The 17,895-nt window shown below is 44.0% G+C and overlaps 1 pseudogene; it reads left to right on the top strand.

The window, feature by feature from the left end:
• Positions 1-5,080: 5,080 nt before the first annotated feature.
• On the top strand, positions 5,081-14,538 carry LOC120023363 (annotated as a pseudogene).
• Positions 14,539-17,895: the final 3,357 nt, after the last annotated feature.

Raw genomic sequence — 17,895 nt, 5'->3', positions numbered from 1 at the left:
AGTAATTAATTTATGGCAAAGAGACAGAAATCGAGACTGACCACAAAACACTGGTTTCTATCGTCAAGAAACCCCCCACTGGGCACAGACGTCAATTCAACGTTGGATCGAACGTAATAAAGCTACAACCCTACCAGTCTGGAAAATAAGTGTATGTGGCCGATACGCTTTCCAGAGCATTTTTTCAGTCACAGATGAGGAATCCAACTCGGATGATAAACTGGAGGATGATGTGAATGCTCAGATACACCTTATCATCGATCACCTTCTTTTGAGTGGCAAAAAATTAGCACAGACTAAAGGATTACACATTGACAAAGTTGAAAATGATGGTGAGGCACAGATGGTCTTTTGGAAAGAAAGGAAGTTCCAGGGGAAATCAAAGACTTCTGTAATTACGGAGACTAAATATTTGAAGTGGATGGACTGATGATGAAAAGTGACAAAGTGATAATACCACAAGCAATACATGGTGAAATGCTAAAAGCCATTCAGGAAGCAGGACACTTTGGCATAGAAACATGCAGGCTCCGAGCCAGAGAGGCAGGGATGTCCAATTACATCATTATTTTTGTAAAAACGCAGTATATGTCTCACACACAGGAACTCCCAATAGAAGGAAACAGTCCTCCCACACCAGACACCACAACAGCCATGGCAAATCCTAGGGACGGATCTGTTCATATGACATGGACTTTCTGATAACAGTGGACTACTACTCCTGGTACTGGGAGATAGCTTGACTACCTAACACCAAAGCGGCAACTGTCATTCGATTCACAAAGTCGATGCTAGCCAGACATGGGATACCAGACAAAATAAAGCCTGACAATGGACCCCAAAACTCACAAGAGTACAAGAAATTCAGCAGAGAATGGAACGTCAAACCAAGGTAATTATAGTTTTGTGATTGAATATTAGTTTTATTTCTATTAGTGTTTAGATTTGTATTTGAAATTCAGTTAAGTTTCAGTTAGTTTTCAGCCTTGATTTGCTAGTTTTAGTTTGATAAAGTTTCAGTTTTAGTGTTAGGGACAGAATGTAGCCTATGCATGGGAGGTTAGAAGGCATGTATGTTTTGTAGGCCTATAGCTTTTAGGGGGTCATGTCAGCTCTTGCCACTGGGGGAAAGGAATACGTAAGGTGATGGGTCAGGTTTGGTAGATTTAAATTATAAATCAATCCTAATGTAACTTGGAGTTCAAAGGATGAGGTCCTAGACTGGTGCAAAAAATATGGTGGAAGGAAACTATCTTGCACATGTTTACACCAATCCAATGCTTTAAAAAAATAACTTTAGTAGTTGATTCTTCTTACATCAAGTACCTTTACCTGACAGAAAGAGAGAGGAAAAAACAACAAATGAAGTCATGGCACATTTGACATGTTATGTGTATGTAATATTAAACATGTGTCACTGACTAATCCCTTCAAATAAGGTTAATAGAAACCGCAGCAACAACAGCAAAAGTGTCTATCAGCCAGCCAGCTTGCTTGTGTCTGTAGTTGTCTGTGTGTCAGGTTCTGAACTAACAGAGTAAAAACTCAAACGGACGACAAGAAAAAGCTCAAACCAAGTTTATTCACCCATGGGGTCATACAGCTGCAAAGACCGAGCATGATTACACAAGCACATATATTTATAACCTCCTACTAGGCGGGGTCAACTCTTTACGCATCTAGACAGCCAATACATCTCAGTTGCTAGGCAGGGCATTTATTTGTTCCTTTTCTTTTTAGAGACTATCTAGACTGTTGCCCTTTGCCTCCCTCCTTAGGAACGGAATATTAACTTTCTGCACTTCCCCTTGTCTCAGTGACTTTCCATACACCAAATTCCTATCCACCCTTCATTGACCCCAAAATATACATTTCCTTATATATGTAATCAATAAGTTCTAGTATGGTAACATCAATACGTTTATTTCAAGCTAGAATCCAACAGTGTGTTCAACCAAACAAGACTGGTTTATCTTCAAGAAGACTCTGTGTTCCTGAGGTAGTCGTTCGGTTTCTCAAGCCTGATGACAGTTGTCCACAGACAGAGAATATTCTCTCCATGAATGCTTGGAATGCAGGGGAAGAAACCAGATCCAGTGCCACAGCCATCCTTGCCTACCATAACTTGAGGTGACTCTGTAAGCATGCTGTCCTGCTTGATTTGACATCATCAGTTCTGTTTGAGTTGAAGGTTTGAAATGCTTGAAGTTTTGCAACAGTAGACTACAAGTGTGCCTCAAGGTTGAGAAGGTACTGCACCACATCAGACAGCAACTGGCAGTCAGTTTGAAGTTGGTCGGTGTGGCATGTGAATGGCTCCAGCAACTTCACAAGCTGCTCTAGCTTGGTCGAGTCATGCTCACCAAGCTAGAGTGATGCACAGCCTATTTGAAACACCGCCACCTACTGGCAGCATGTACCTGCACGATTCAGGAGAAAGAGAGCGAAAGAGAGCAAGAGAGAGAGAGAGCGAGAGAGGCAGGGGGTCCGCCACTCACGGTCCCTGCGCTCTCCTTCCTTTCCTCCGGTGAGAGGGGACACAGAGTGGAGAAAATAGTGTTGAATAAAAACACCAGCTCTTTGCTGTATTTTACAGTCTCTCTCTGCTCATGGTTTTATGTTATGAGGGCTTCTGAATAAAGTGCACATACTGTCAAAAGCGCAAAAAAAAGGTGCATGCCTTTATTGTTTGCTTTTCTGCAGAAATGTTTGATGATCGACTAGGAAGGCCTTGATCGTGATCGACCGGTTGGTGATGACTGCTGTAGGGGAACCCTTTTGAGTTCCATTTAGAACCCTCTGGTTCCAAGTAGAACCAATGACAGGTTCTACAGTTATACTTATAGGATACTTCAGATGTACTTATGGCACACACTGTTGGGTACTCACATGGTACTGGTCAGCACCTTTAACCTTTTCACAAGCACCAACCAAGGCCTGTGATAATTCTACAGTGGTCCCTGCAGCGTACGCTCAAACCGGTGTGATTATAATGCTTATTAAGAATGTCCAGTTTCGATTGACGCAAGTCAGCATTTGAGCTGGCCACACTGTTTTTTCACAGAAACATTTTGCACAAACACAGTCCTTAAAAAGTTATGTCCTGAATGTGAGCAGTTTATTTTTGGATGCAGTGTTCAGACATTAACAGAAGTAGCTACAGCATAACACAATCATCCAAATCGGCAAAATGTAGGCTACATTTGTCCTAGCGCTAACTGAGGAAAGATTGAAGTAACACAAGCGGTCATATTTAGATAACTCCCAGCTGTCAGAAACTACAATATTAATTAGCTAATAGCAATTACTATTTATAATTAATCACATCACGGGTGAGCTCACTATTGATCAAAATAATTGAGTAAAAGTTAGTTTTCTCGCATCAACCAAAGATAAGAGGAGACAAGAGGAGTGTGGTCTGTTTGCAGTATGTATCTTGAAGGGGGTGTGTCATCTACCACCGTTCACATCCCATCATTCACTTCTGGAAGTTTACTCAAAAAATGTGTGAACCCTCCCTCACCTCATTTTGTTATAACATCTTTGGTCCGACAGACGTTTACGTGAAACCCAGAATGCATTTTATGTCAACAAACATGGCTCCACACATAGCTGGAACTAGCTTCGCTCATCATAATCAGTACAACCGTAAAAAAACTATTTTACACACATTATGTGTCCATTGCAATCTATGCAAGAATTGGAATGCAATATTTGTCACCAGTACTTGAAAACATGAATAAAACAGTAAATAAATAATTACCACACAAATCTTTTTCTGATAGTGATTTATTGATACAATTGGCGCGTGCCAGCAGTCAATCACGTAACCTCTGACTCTGACTCCAAGCCAGTTAGTGTTGTTGTTTATGTATGTAGCTAGTGAGCTAAGCTGTAGCATTAGCAATGTGTTTCAAAAGGAGACAACTCACAAATGAGGAAATTCTGGAGATTTTTATAAATTCTGACAATGAGTCTGAGTATGAAAGTCAGGAATCAGATTCTGACAGTGATAGTCAGGAGCTAGCCCACAACCTTGTAGCTATTGAGAACCTTGAATCTGAGGACCCCTCAGTGGTGGTGGTGATGGAGGCAGACCGACAGTGGATGAAGTACAGGAGGTCTGTGGTAGCTGGAAGGCTGCCAGCCATTTCACCCCTCCTGGCCCTGCTGTTTGCTTTGATGAAACCCAGTCTAGAGTGCAAAGCCCCTTGCCATTCTCCCTCTAAGGCAGTGTGCTTCAAGCTGTTTCTGACAGGAGCTGGTGGGAGACCAATAGCTATTCCTTTGAGCTACAGGAGAAGAGAGAGCCAGGAGTGAGGGGGAAAGTCACTAAATGAGTGACAACCAAAATTGGTGAAATGTATACCTTCCTGGTGACAGTCAATCTCATGGGAATAGTAAAGGAACCCAAACCGTATGCGCGCGTGCGCCATCCTGCGCCATCATGCATACATTTATTTTGTCCCCCCACACCAAACATGACCACGACACGCAGGTTAAAATATCAAAACAAACTCTGAACCAATTACATTAATTTGGGGACAGGTCGAAAAGCATTAAACATGTATGGCAATTTAGCTAGCTAGCTTGCACTTGCTAGCTAATTTGTCCTGGGATATAAACATTGAGTTTTTATTTTACCTGAAATGCACAAGGTCCTCTACTCTGACAATTAATCCACAGATAAAATGGTCAACTGAATAGTTTCTAGTCATCTCTCCTCCTCCTAGGCTTTTTCTACACTTGACTTTATATTGCGATTGGCAACTTTGATAAATTATGTGCATTACCGCCACTGTCCTCGTTCGTCTTTCAGTCACCCATGTGGGTATAACCAATGAGGAGATGACACGTGGGTACCTGCTTCTATAAACCAATGAGGAGATGGGAGAGGCAGGACTTGCAGCACGATCTGCGTCACAAATAGTACTAACTTCTATTTTAGCCCTTGGCAATGCAGACGCTCGTTGGCACGTGCGAGCAGTGTGGGTGCAATAATTGAATAATATAGATTTCTACATTTATTTTGCAACGCTCGCGTAGTCAGCCTGTAAGAGAATACTGGAGCACAGATCTTATGTTTGCAACTGCCTGCTTTGACACCCTCTTTTGCCAAGACCGTTACCTAGTTCTGATGCGACGTCTGCATTTCGTCAACAATGCTACTGCTAACCTAAGTGACCCGTTACACAAAATAAGAAATGTTCTTACCAGCCTGACATCAGCATTTGGTCGTGTCTTTGTGCCATACCTATGCATTGATGAGTCCCTGGTGTTATGGAAGGGTAGGCTGGCGTTCTGTCAATATATTCCCTCCAAAAAGGCACAGATTTGGGGGCAAGTTCTTTGTCATGTGCGACATGAAGACAGGATCTGTCCAGGACATTATAGTCTACACAGGGTCCACCACTGACATCCAACATTATGAGGGGCTTGGGGTGTCCGGGTCCACGGTGATGACCATGCTGGCTCCTCATCTCGGCAAGGGACACACTTTGTACATGGACAATTGGCACAGCAGTCCCATACTCTTCCAGCATCTGCTCTCCAACAGCACAGGGGCCTGTGGCACAGTCAGGTGGAACAGGAAGGGGATGCCGGCATTCAGATGCAGGAAGATGCAGAGAGGGGAGGTGGAGTTCCAGGAGAACGGTCAACAGCTGGCAGTAAAGTGGCATGACAAATGAGACGTCCATGTCCTCTCCACTGTCCATACAGCAACTATGTCAGCCACAGGGAAGGTGGACCACCTGACGGGAGAGAGAAAGATCAAACCAGACTGTGTGCTTGACTATAACGGCAAAATTGTGGCAGTGGATAAGGCGTACATGATGAACAGCTTTGTGGAATGTGCTCAGTTGTATTTTTCTATCTGATCGACACTGCTGCCCTCAATGGCTACATAGTTAACTGCCAACTAACAAGTGAGATGGAAGATGGAAATGGAAGTACAGTTTAAATACAAATCACATACAGTTCCATTATGAAATTAGTGACAATATCTCACCCACCTACCCACTGCCTACCCACTAGTCAAGAATCATATCACCTCCACCTTACCGGCCATCCTAGACCCACATCAGTTTGCATACCGCCCCAACAGGTCAACAGACGACGCAATCGCCATCACACTGGACACTGCCCTATCCCATCTGGACAAAAGGAATACCTATGTAAGAATGCTGTTCATTGGCTACACCTCAGCATTCAACACCATAGTACCCTCCAAGCTCATCATCAAGCTGGAGACCCTGGGTCTCAACCCCACCCTGTGCAATTTGGTCCTGGACTTTGACGGGCCGCCCCCAGGTGGTGAAGGTAGGAAACAACATCTCCACTTCGCTGACCCTCAACACTGGGGCCCCACAAGGGTGCATGCCCAGCCCCCTCCTGTACTCCCTGTTCACACATGACTGTGTGGCCATGCACGCCTCCAACTCAATCATCAAGTTTGCAGACGACACAACAGTAGTGGGCTTGGTTACCAACAACGACGAGTGTGGTGCCAGGAAATCAAACTCTCACGCAGCGTCAACAAAACAAAAGGAGATGATCGTGGACTTCAGGAAACAGCAGAGTAGGCAGCCCCCTATCCACATCAAAGGTACAGTAGTGGAAAAGGTGTGAAGTTTTATATTCCTCAGCGTACACATCACAGACAAACTGAAATGGTCCTCTCACACAGACAGTGTGGTGAAGAAGGCACAACAGCGCCTCTTCAACCTCAGGAGGCTGAAGAAATTTGGCTTGTCACCCAAAACCCTAACCAACTTTTACAGATGCACAATCGAGAGCATCCTGTCGGGCTGTATCACTGCACCGCCCTCAATCGCAAGGCTCTCCAGTGGGTGGTGAGGTCTGCACAACGCATCACCGGGGGCAAACTACCTGCCCTCCATGACACCTACAGCACCCGATGTCACAGGAAGACCAAAAAGATAATCAAGGACATCAACCACCTGATCCACTGCCTGTTGACACCGCTACCCATCCAGAAGGTGAGGTCAGTACAGGTGCATCAAAGCTGGGACCGAGAGACAGAAAAACAGCTTCTGTCTCAAGGACATCAGACTGTTAAACAGCCATCACTAACATTGAGTGGCTGCTGCCAACATACAGACTCAACTCTAGCCACTTTAATAATGGAAAAATGTATGTAATAAATGTATCACTAGCCACTTTAAACAATGCCACTTTATATAATGTTTACATACCCTACATTTCTCATCTCATATGTATATACTGTACTCTATACCATCTACTGCATCTTGTCTATGCCGTTCGGCCATCACTCATTCATATATGTTTACGTACATATTCTTATTCATTCCTTAACACTTGTGTGTATAAGGTAGTTGTTGTGAAATTGTTAGGTTAGACGACTTGTTAGGTATTACTGCATGGTCGGAACTAGAAGCACAAGCATTTCGCTACACTCGCATTAACATCTGCTAACCATGTATATGTGACAAATACGATTTGATTTGTCTCATCATCCTCTCCCTTCCCTCACTCCCTCTTCCCCGTAGGTAAGGTAATTACAACAAGTACAGAGAATACCTAATGAGAGAGCTGCTGGAGGAGCACCACACACCTCGGCGCCCCTCCACTGGGGGCCGTCCTGCTGCAGACAATCCCCTACACCTCACTGCATAGCATTTTCCCGGCTAAGTCCCTCAAACTGCTGCTCAAGGTAGTCGCACACGGAGGCACTGCAAAATTCTGCATGTCCGGCACCAGGAGAAAGACGCAGAGGAGGTTGACAAAGTACATGTGTTTAGCTTGTGACACACCTATGTGTTTCACCATGCTTTGGAGAGTACCATATGCTCAAGCACTATTGAGTACATCTGCAGTATTTGCTGACTGACTTGACAGGTGATTTGACAGGTGACCTCCCATGATACTATGCCTTTAGAGGTGGGGGGTGGAAACACAGTTTTTGTTCAATCACTGCAGGAATATGAGACAAGGGTTATGCATATTCATAAGTTGTTAGTATTTTCTTGCAGTTTTTTTTCCTCTAGTAAACAAGTTGTTGTTGTTCAACCAGCACCAATACTTCAATAAAATAGACAACTATTACATGTAGTCCTTTGTGTTTTCATCCAGTAAAACTGTTCATAAAGTAGTGTACACGAGAATACAAACGCTGTCCTCAATCTTCAGCTCCAAAGATGTCCAGCTCCAGTTATGATATTGTCAAATGCTGTTTGTGTGTTTGGTTTGTTAAAGTACAGAATAAAGATGAATTATTAGTCATTGGAATACAATATCAGGATATACTGTAGCAATTAAACAATATTACAAAGAAGTAACATAACACTGCTATATAAAAAAAAAAATTGCATTGACAAAATCACAAATATTAGTTAGAATATTAGAACATTTTGAAAAAGTTTGTGCAGGTCCTATTCTGATTGGAGATGCGCAAATGTCTGCATACTTGATCAGTGGAAACAATGGGGAAGTGCTTGGTGAAGTGTGTCTCAGTAATGCCCCCCCCAAAAATTGTCCGCGAAAGTGAAATAGCCTACTTTTATGTGAATTAATGAGGAGGCGGAAATCACCTCAATTCAAACTGTTGTTACTGGGCATTTTCAACTAATTTAATGTTTATTTTTTATAAATTTACTCAGCTTGCCATCGAGTAATTATTGTAAAATTCACACTAACTTACTGTGGCTGATCTCTGTCACGCTCACTGACTTTATTGTGTGGCCTGAAGGCCAGGTTGCTGCCTACCAAGAGGTTGAGGCTGAGTCCCAAGTGTGCTCACCACAAAGAATGCTTAGTAGTTGTCTACTAATGTTAAGCTGTCTTGTAATCAGAAAAATTCAGTTAAAGTACAATATATTACTGGCAGCTAGTTGCAGGTAAGTTATTACAGTTTATTAAGTAAGCTAGTTGCCGGTTAGGCAACGCAAAATTCACAGCAACTTCCAGGCAACTAACTGCCGTTATGTTACTGTGAAATGCACAGTAACCTCTTAACAGTGCAGCTCTTTGTCACATGCTCTTACAAGGATTGCAGAACTTAGTGTTAAAAGAGGTGCTTAACCTTTGACAACATAACCATCAACCACTTAAACTGGTAAATATTCACAATTCAGTAACTTGTTTACCATACTTTCACTGCAACCAGTGAAGTGTACCATGAAATTACAGTAACTTTTTAACAGTGTAACATTTCATGGCATGAAGGACAACATGGTGGAGAGGTCAAGGACAGGATGGATCTTCACAACCATCACAGCAGTAAATAACCCTTCCTGATATTCAAAGAACAATTTGGTAAAAATAGATACACATATCACCATCACCCATGATGGTTTTGGGTTTTGTTTACTGTAAGTGGCATACATAATAATGCCACTTACAGTTAACTCTACAGTAAAATGTAAATACATTTCATAAAAATATTGATCAACTAGGTGATAATTATTATAAAATTATTGATAATATATGAATACTATATTTGAACACAAGAGAAAATAAAGTTTGTGTGTGCCCTGCTTTTGGGGCACCCAGAGTCAGAGAAAACAGAGAAAATGAGAGCACGGTGTTCCCTTTGGCAGAGAATTGCTCCTAGTTTGGGAGGAGCATCTGGACAATGTCGTCCTATGGGCCCCGTAGCTTGGCAACTCTCTCGGCCCTGCAGTGACTATAACAAGGTTCCCCAAACCAACATCAGTGAATAACAGCGTCCAATGCAAATGTCTACAGTATTGGGATAAAAATAGGAAGCAGACCGGAACAGTGGCAACATACTATGAGTAGTGATGTGCCGTGCTGTGTATGTGTGTTTTAGATTGGATACAGCATGGATCAGACTAAGTGAACAGCACAGCTGTCCCACTCAGGCTTAGCAACAGAAACTATAGGATGGAGAGGAGACCCTCAGGACAGCTTTCGGAATCCATGGCGAGATATTAAAACAAAACGCAATCAGATGTCTTAGCATTAATGGGCTCAGCTTAGATGTGTACTCCATTAAGTCAGACATATGTGGCCCCATCTGGCCCTCACTCACCATAGAAGAAGTAAAGCCTTAGCAAATTAAAACACAGAGTGCCTTCAAACCTCTTGACAAATTCCACATTTTGTTGTGTTACAGCCTGAATTCAAAATGGATTAAATATACTTTTTTCTCACCCATCTACACACAATACCCCATAATGACAAAGTGAAAACGTATTTAGAAATGTTAGCAAATTTATTGAAACTGCAATACATAAATACACTATATATACAAAAGTATGTGGACACCCCTTCAAATTAGTGGATTTGGCTATTTCAGCCACACTGACAGGTGTATAACATTGAGCACACAGCCATGCAATCTCCATACAGAAACATTGGCAGTCGAATAGCCTTACTGAAGAGCTCAGTGACTAACGTGGCACCGTAATAGGATGCGACATTTCCAACAAGTCAGTTCGTCAAATTTCTGCCCTGGTAAAGCTTCCCCGTTCAACTGTTATTGTGAACTGGAAATGTTTAGGAGCATCAACGACTCATCCGCGACCACACAATCTCACAGAACGGAACCGCCAAGTGCTGAAGCGCATAAAAATAGTCTGTCCTCAGTGGCAACACTCACTACCGAGTTCCAAACTGCCTCTGGAAGCAACATAAGCACAATAACTGTTCGTCGGTAGCTTCATGAAAGGCGTTTCCAATGCCAAGCAGCCGCACACAAGCCTAAGCTCACCATGCGCAATGCCAAGCGTCGGCTGGAGTGGTGTAAAGCTCGCTGCCATTGGACTGGATTGGAACAGTGGAAACGTGTTTTCTGGAGCGATGGATGACACTTCACCATCTGGCAGTCCGACGGACGAATCAGGGTTTGACTGATGCAGGATAACGCTACCTTCCACAATGCATAGTGCCAACTGTAAAGTTTGTTGGAGGAGGAATAATAGGCTGGGGCTGTTTTTCAAGGGAAATGTTAACGCTACAGTGTACAATGACATTATGTGCGTCCAACTTTGTGCCAACAGTTTGGGGAAGGCCCTTTCCTGTTTCTGTCAGGCCCTGATCTGTTTCACCTGTCCTTGTGATTGTCTCCACCCCCTCCAGGTGTCACTTATTTTCCCAGTGTATTTATCCCTGTGTTTCCTGTCTCTGTGCCAGTTCGTCTTGCATGTTTCCAAGTCAACCAGTGGTTTTCCTGTTCTCCTGTTTCTTGCATTCTCCTTTTTCTAGTCCTCCTGGTTTTGACCCTTGCCTGTTTCTGGACTTTGTACCTGCGTGCCTGACCATTCTGCCTGCCTTGACCACGAGCCTGTCTGCCACTCTGTACCTCCTGGACTCTGATCTGGTTTTGACCTTTTTGCCTGTCCATGACCATTCTCTTGCCAACCCCTTTGGATGAATAAACATTGTAAGACTTCAACCATTGTTGGTGAAAAATCCAGCTCTTTGGTAATATTCCAGTACCCATGTTGGAGAGTCTCCGGTCGCCTAGTAATTTTCCAATGCACATAGTATTTCCTTTGGAAGTAGGAAGAAGAAGCAGTGTAAGGTTAAACATTAGACATATGTAAACAGAATGTAGGTCGAAACCATATGGATGTGCAGGAGTGGTCCAACAGAGTTAAGCATTAGACAAAAAGAAACAGAACTAAGTGGTATCTATGTGAATAAGCTGAGCCAACAAAGAACAGACTGTTTTGAGCCACATTGTCACGTCCGTTGTAATGAGGAGACCAAGGCGCAGCGTGATATGCATACATTCTTCTTTTAATGAAGAACGAACACTGAACAAACGAACAAACCGAACATGACGCTATACAAAACGAGTGCTGACAGGCAACTACACATAGACAAGAACCCACGAAACCAAAAGGCAAAATGGTAACCTAAATAGGATACCCAATCAGAGACAACGACAAACAGCTGCCTCTGATTGGGAACCAATTCAGGCCACCATAGACCTACAATTACCTAGACTTACAAAAAAACCTAGATCTACAAAAACCCTAGACAAGACCAAACAAGCATACCCACCCTCGTCACACCCTGACCTGACCAAAATAATAAAGAAAACATAGATAACTAAGGTCAGGGCGTGACACACATAGAATATGGTCAAGGCAACCACAGGGTACATGGGTTAATAATTTCCAAGTGACACAGACCTGAACTGGTGTGGGACAGTAACTATATATTTTTACCAACCAATACAGGGGCCACAAACTATGTATATGTATTGGGAAGACATGGTTGTGTTCATTAAAATCTTTTGGGAATGTACTTATAATGGGAACATATGTAATAAATGTATTATTTTTACAGTGGACCTGTGGTTGCACCACCAATATAATCTAAACCGAGCCAGGTGTGGGCATACACAAGCCAGAATTAAGTCATAAAGATAATGGTGGTGCACGGCCAAGGGGAGTTAATCATTTACATAGAAAGGAGGGAACATGTCTGGTGGAAATATATAAATACTGATCTTCTGAATAAGAAGAGTCAGTCATTCCATGGAGGTTTCTGTTACTCTTGTAATAACGTCTTTTTGAATTCACAAGTTCCGGTATCTGAGAAATATTTGATTCAATATTTCCACAACACCATCTGCCTCCTGTGTCTGCATTTGGGTCTCACCTTGTGCCTTGATATTACAAACTGGCCATGACAGACCCAGCAGACTTGGACCAGCTCCGCCAAGCTGTCTCCCTACAGGGAGCCACCATTGGGAAACATGAGGAGTTGTTACAGGGCCTTTGGAAGGGCTCCATTCCTTGACGGAACGCCACGACCATGGGTTAAAGGCTATTATGGAGCAAATCAGGGAGTTAGCTCAGAGACTGTCTGCCACCTCTGAAAAACCCCAATCACCCAATAATTTTTTCCTTATCTGTGGTGAGTTTGTACAGCCTATCCCGACTCCCCGTGAACCCTGCTTACCTCCTCCAGAGCGATATTCGGGGAATCCTGGTACCTGACGGGGTTTTCTTTCGCTATGCTCGCTTATTTTTGAGCTACAGCCATCTTTGTTTTCTTCAGACCTATCGAAGATGGCGTATAAAATTACGCTAATGTCGGATAGTGCGCTATCCTGGGCTACGGCAGTTTGGGAACAACAATCTGCCATTTGTGGTCATTTGGAGGAATTCATGGCAGCGGTGAGAATTTTTGATTCTCCGGTATCCGGTAGAAAGGTGGCCAGCAAACTGCTTGACTTACGTCAAAACTCTCGTAGTGTGGAAAACTACGCGGTGGACTTTCGCATGTTGGCCGCCGAGAGTGCCTGGAATCCGGAGTTTCTTTTCGATGCTTTTCTGCACGGATTATCTGAGGAGGTTAAAGGATGAGCTAGCTGCTCGGGAACTGCCGGTGGACCTCGACTCTCTTATCGCCTTAACCATTATAATTTATGGACGCCCAAGGGAACGCAAGAGTGAGAGGAGGTCTGGTCTCGGGCACATCGTGCACCTGATATGTTGTGTTCACCTCCTATGGAATCCAGAGATTCCCAAGGCAGCTCTTCCGAAAGGAGTTGAAGCCACCCAAGCTGTCTCTTGAATCTACGACGGGTGAGTTGGATACTCCTGAGCCTATGCAGTTGGGAAGAACTAGTCTATCAGTTTGGGAGCGCTTACGTAGGATGAATAATAACTGTTGTCTGTACAGTGGAGGGGCAGGACATTTTATAGCTACCTGCCCTATTAGGAAACCCTTGTCTCTAGTGGGTACCAGTACAATGGTGAGTCAGACTGGGAGTTCCCTAATTCCCATTACCCGCACATCCCTTTTTGCTTTTGTGCTGTGGGGAGACCAATCTAAGTCTGAGTGCTCATTGACTCAGGGGCTGATGAATGTCTTATGGATGACACGATAGCTTCGGAGTTTGGTATTCCCACTCAGCCTCTCTCTGTGCCCATGGATACTAGGGCACTGGATGGCCGCGCTATAGGGGAAGTCACCCATATTCCTGTGCCCGTTCAATTACGGGTTTCTGGTAACCATAGTGAGACCATACAGTTCCTCCTCATTGCATCTCCTCATGTTCTGGTTGTGTTGTGATTTTCCTGGCTACAAAAACACAATCCTGTGATTGACTGGACCACATGCTCCATCCAGGGTTGGAGTCCTTTTTGCCATTCCCACTGCCTTCAAGCTGCACAGCCTTCCCCAATTTGTCCTCCTCAGGATGTTAGCAAGACTGTGGACGTCTCTGCTATTCCTACTGAATACCATGACCTCCTGGAAGTGTTCAGTAAGGCACGTGCTACTTCCCTTCCCCCGCACCGTCCTTATGATTGTGCCATTGACCTTCCCCCAGGCACTACACCACCTCGGGGTCGGTTGTATTCTCTGTCCGGACCAGAGACCAAAGCTATGGAGGAGTACATAGAGGAGTCTCTGGCCACTGGGGCCATCCGTCCATCTGCATCTCCTGCCGGCGCAGGGTTTTTCTTTGTGGAGAAGAAGTGCAAGACCCTGTACCTGTGCATTGACTCCCGGGGACTTAACGATACCACTGTCAAAAATCGTTACCCCCTACCTCTCCTCGGCATTTGAACCTCTCCAGGGGGCTACCATGTTTTCCAAGTTGGACCTTCAGAATGCCTACCACCTGGTTCGGATACGCAAGGGGATGAGTGGAAGACAGCCTTCAACACAGCCTGTGGACATTATGAGTACCAGGTCATGCCATTTGGACACACCAACGCCCCCGCTGTCTTCCAGGCTTTGGTCAATGATGTGCTTCGGGACATGCTAAACCGGTTTGTGTTCGTCTACCTGGACGACATCCTGGGTTTTTTCCCGATCTGCCCAAGAACATGTACTCCATGTCAGGCAGGTCCTTCAGTGCCTTCTGGAGAACCAATTGTTTGTGAAAGCCGAGAAGTGTGAGGTCCACCACTCTTCTATCACCTTTCTGGGATATGTCATTGCTGAGGGCAATGTTCAGATGGATCCTGGAAAGGTGAAAGGAGTGGTGGATTGGCCTCAACCAACGTCCAGGGTGCAGTTGCAACGGTTTCTTGGGTTTTTAACCTGTTTAGCCGAGGCGTTCCGCTAGCGGAACTCCTCCCACATTCCACTGAAAAGGCAGAGCGCGAAATTCAAAATATATTTTTTAGAAATATTTAACTTTCACACATTAACAAGTCCAATACAGCAAATGAAAGATACACATCTTGTGAACCCAGTCAACATGTCCGATTTTTTAAATGTTTTACAGCGAAAACAGCACGTATATTTATGTTAGCTCACCACCAAATACAAAGAAGGACAGACATTTTTCACAGCACAGGTAGCATGCACAAAGCCAACCTAACTAACCAAGAACCAACCAAACTAACCAAGAAACAACTTCATCAGATGACAGTCTTATAACATGTTACACAATAAATCTATGTTTTGTTCGAAAAATGTGCATATTTGAGGTATAAATCAGTTTTACATTGCAGCTACCATCACAGCTACCGTCAAAAATAGCACCGAAGCAGCCAGAGTAATTATAGAGACCAACGTGGAATACCTAAATACTCATCATAAAACATTTCTGAAAAATGCATCGTGTACAGCAAATAAGACAAGCATCTTGTGAATCCAGCCAATATTTCAGATTTTTTAAGTGTTTTACAGCGAAAACACAATATAGCATTATATTAGCTTACTACAATAGCCTACCACACTTCCGCATTCATTCATCAAGGCACGTTAGCGATAGCAATAGGCACGTTAGCGTTAGCGAATAAACCAGCAAAAGATATTAATTTTCACTAACCTTCATAAACCTTCCTCAGATGACAGTCCTATAACATCAGGTTATACATACACTTATATTTTGTTCGAAAATGTGCATATTTAGAGCTGAAATCAGTGGTTATCCATTATGCTAACGTAGCTTCTATTTCCCAGAATGTGCGGATATTTCTATTAGACTCTCACCTATTCTGACCAAATAGCAATTCATAAACATTACAAAAAAATACATGTTGTATAGGAAATGATAGTAACACTAGTTCTTAATGCAATCGCAGTGTTAGAATTCTAAAAATATCTTCATTACGACATAAGGCTTATGTTATAGGGAGGAGAGTGGCCAAAACCTGGGCGCAAAACTACTAGTACACAGTTCGACACATATATGAAATAGCATCACAAAATGGGTCCTACTTTTGGTGATCTTCCATCAGAATGTTGGACAAGGGGTCCTTTGTCCAGAACAGTCGTTGTTTGGATTTAGAACATCGTTTTTCCCTCTTGATTTAGCAAGCACACTGGCCAAGTGGCACGAAGCTCCCCATCGTCAACAAACACAGACAACGCAACACGCAACACGCAACACGCGCAACACCGAAAAAATTTCAATAATCTATTAAAACTATATTGAAAAAACATACTTTACGATGATATTGTGACATGTATCAAATAAAATCAAAGCCGGAGATAGTATTCGCCTATAACGACGGCTTTTCAGAAGGCAATTCCAGGTCCATGTTCGCGCTCTCCAGAAGAAGAAAAAAATGGATGACTCGTCGTGCCAAGATGATTTATTCCACCTCAGACCAAGATAAACACTTCCTTTCTTCTCTCACGTCCTCTTGACATCTAGGGGAAGGTGTATGACGTGCATGTATACTCATACGTATCATGCCCATTTATAGGCAGGCCCTTGAACAGAGCATAATTTTCAGACTTTCCACTTCCTGGTCAGAAAGTGTGCTGCCAAATGAGTTCTGTTTTACTCACAGACAAATTTCAAACGGTTTTAGAAACTAGAGAGTGTTTTCTATCCAATAGTAATAATAATATGCATATTGTACGAGCAAGAATAGAGTACGAGGCCGTTTAAATTGGGCACGATTTCCCCCCAAAGTGTAAATAGCGCCCTCTATCCTCATCAGGTTAAACTTCTACTGCCGTTTCATTCGGAATTACAGCACCCTGGCGGCCCCCCTCCTGGCACTCAAATGGTCTCCAGCTGTCGACAAAGCCTTTGTGGACCTGAAGCACCGGGTTCACAACAGCACCCATCCTCATTCATCCGGACCCCTCGCGTCAATTTGTGGTGGAATTGGATGCTTCGGATGTTGGTGTGGGGACCCTCCTGTCCCAGCGATCTGCCCAGGACCAGGAACTTAATCCCCATGCCTTCCTGTCCCATCGTCTCAATCCTGCTGAGAGGAACTAAGATGTTGGCAACCGAGAACTCCTGGCGGTGAAGATGACGTTGGAGGAGTGGAGGCACTGGCTGGAAGGCGCAGCTATTCCTGGTCTGGACCGACCATAAAAACTTGGAATATCTCCGTTAAGCAAAGCACCTCAACTCAAGGCAGGCCCGGTGGGTCCTCCTGTTTACCAGATTCAACTTCATGCCTACCTCATGCCTTGCTGCCACTGTGGATTGGGGTATTGTGAACCTGGTTCACGAGGCGCAACGCTCCCAACCTGGACCTGAAGGGGGCCTGGCTAACTGGCTGTTTGTCCCTAACCCAGTCTGGTGCTGGGTCCTGGAATGGGCTCATTCCTCCAGGCTGACCTGTCATCCAAGGTCTCATCGTACACTAGCCTTCATTCGACAACGTTTCTGGTGGTCCACAATGGTCCCTGACCTCTCTGCCTTTGTCACCGCATGCACTGTGTGTGCTCAAAACAAGACTCCACTGCAAGCTCCTTCTGGCCTCCTGCAGCCACTACCGGTTCCTCATCGTCCCTGGTCTCAAATATCTCTGGACTTTGTCACTGGGCTCCCTCCGTCTGATGGCAACACTGTCATTCTAAAGGTAGTCAACCGGTTCTCCAAGGACGCCCATTTCATCCCTCTCCCCAAACTACCATGGAAGGTAGGTGTCTAGGATTAAGCCTGTGTCTCACTGTCCTTTGGCTTCTGTCTCCAGGCCCATCCCCCCCTATGACAGCCAT

This window comes from Salvelinus namaycush, chromosome 28 (genome assembly GCF_016432855.1).
Source record: "Salvelinus namaycush isolate Seneca chromosome 28, SaNama_1.0, whole genome shotgun sequence".
Taxonomy (NCBI): Eukaryota; Metazoa; Chordata; class Actinopteri; order Salmoniformes; family Salmonidae; genus Salvelinus; species Salvelinus namaycush.
Note: the sequence above shows the minus strand (reverse complement) of the source record. Positions and strands in the feature narration are given on the sequence as shown.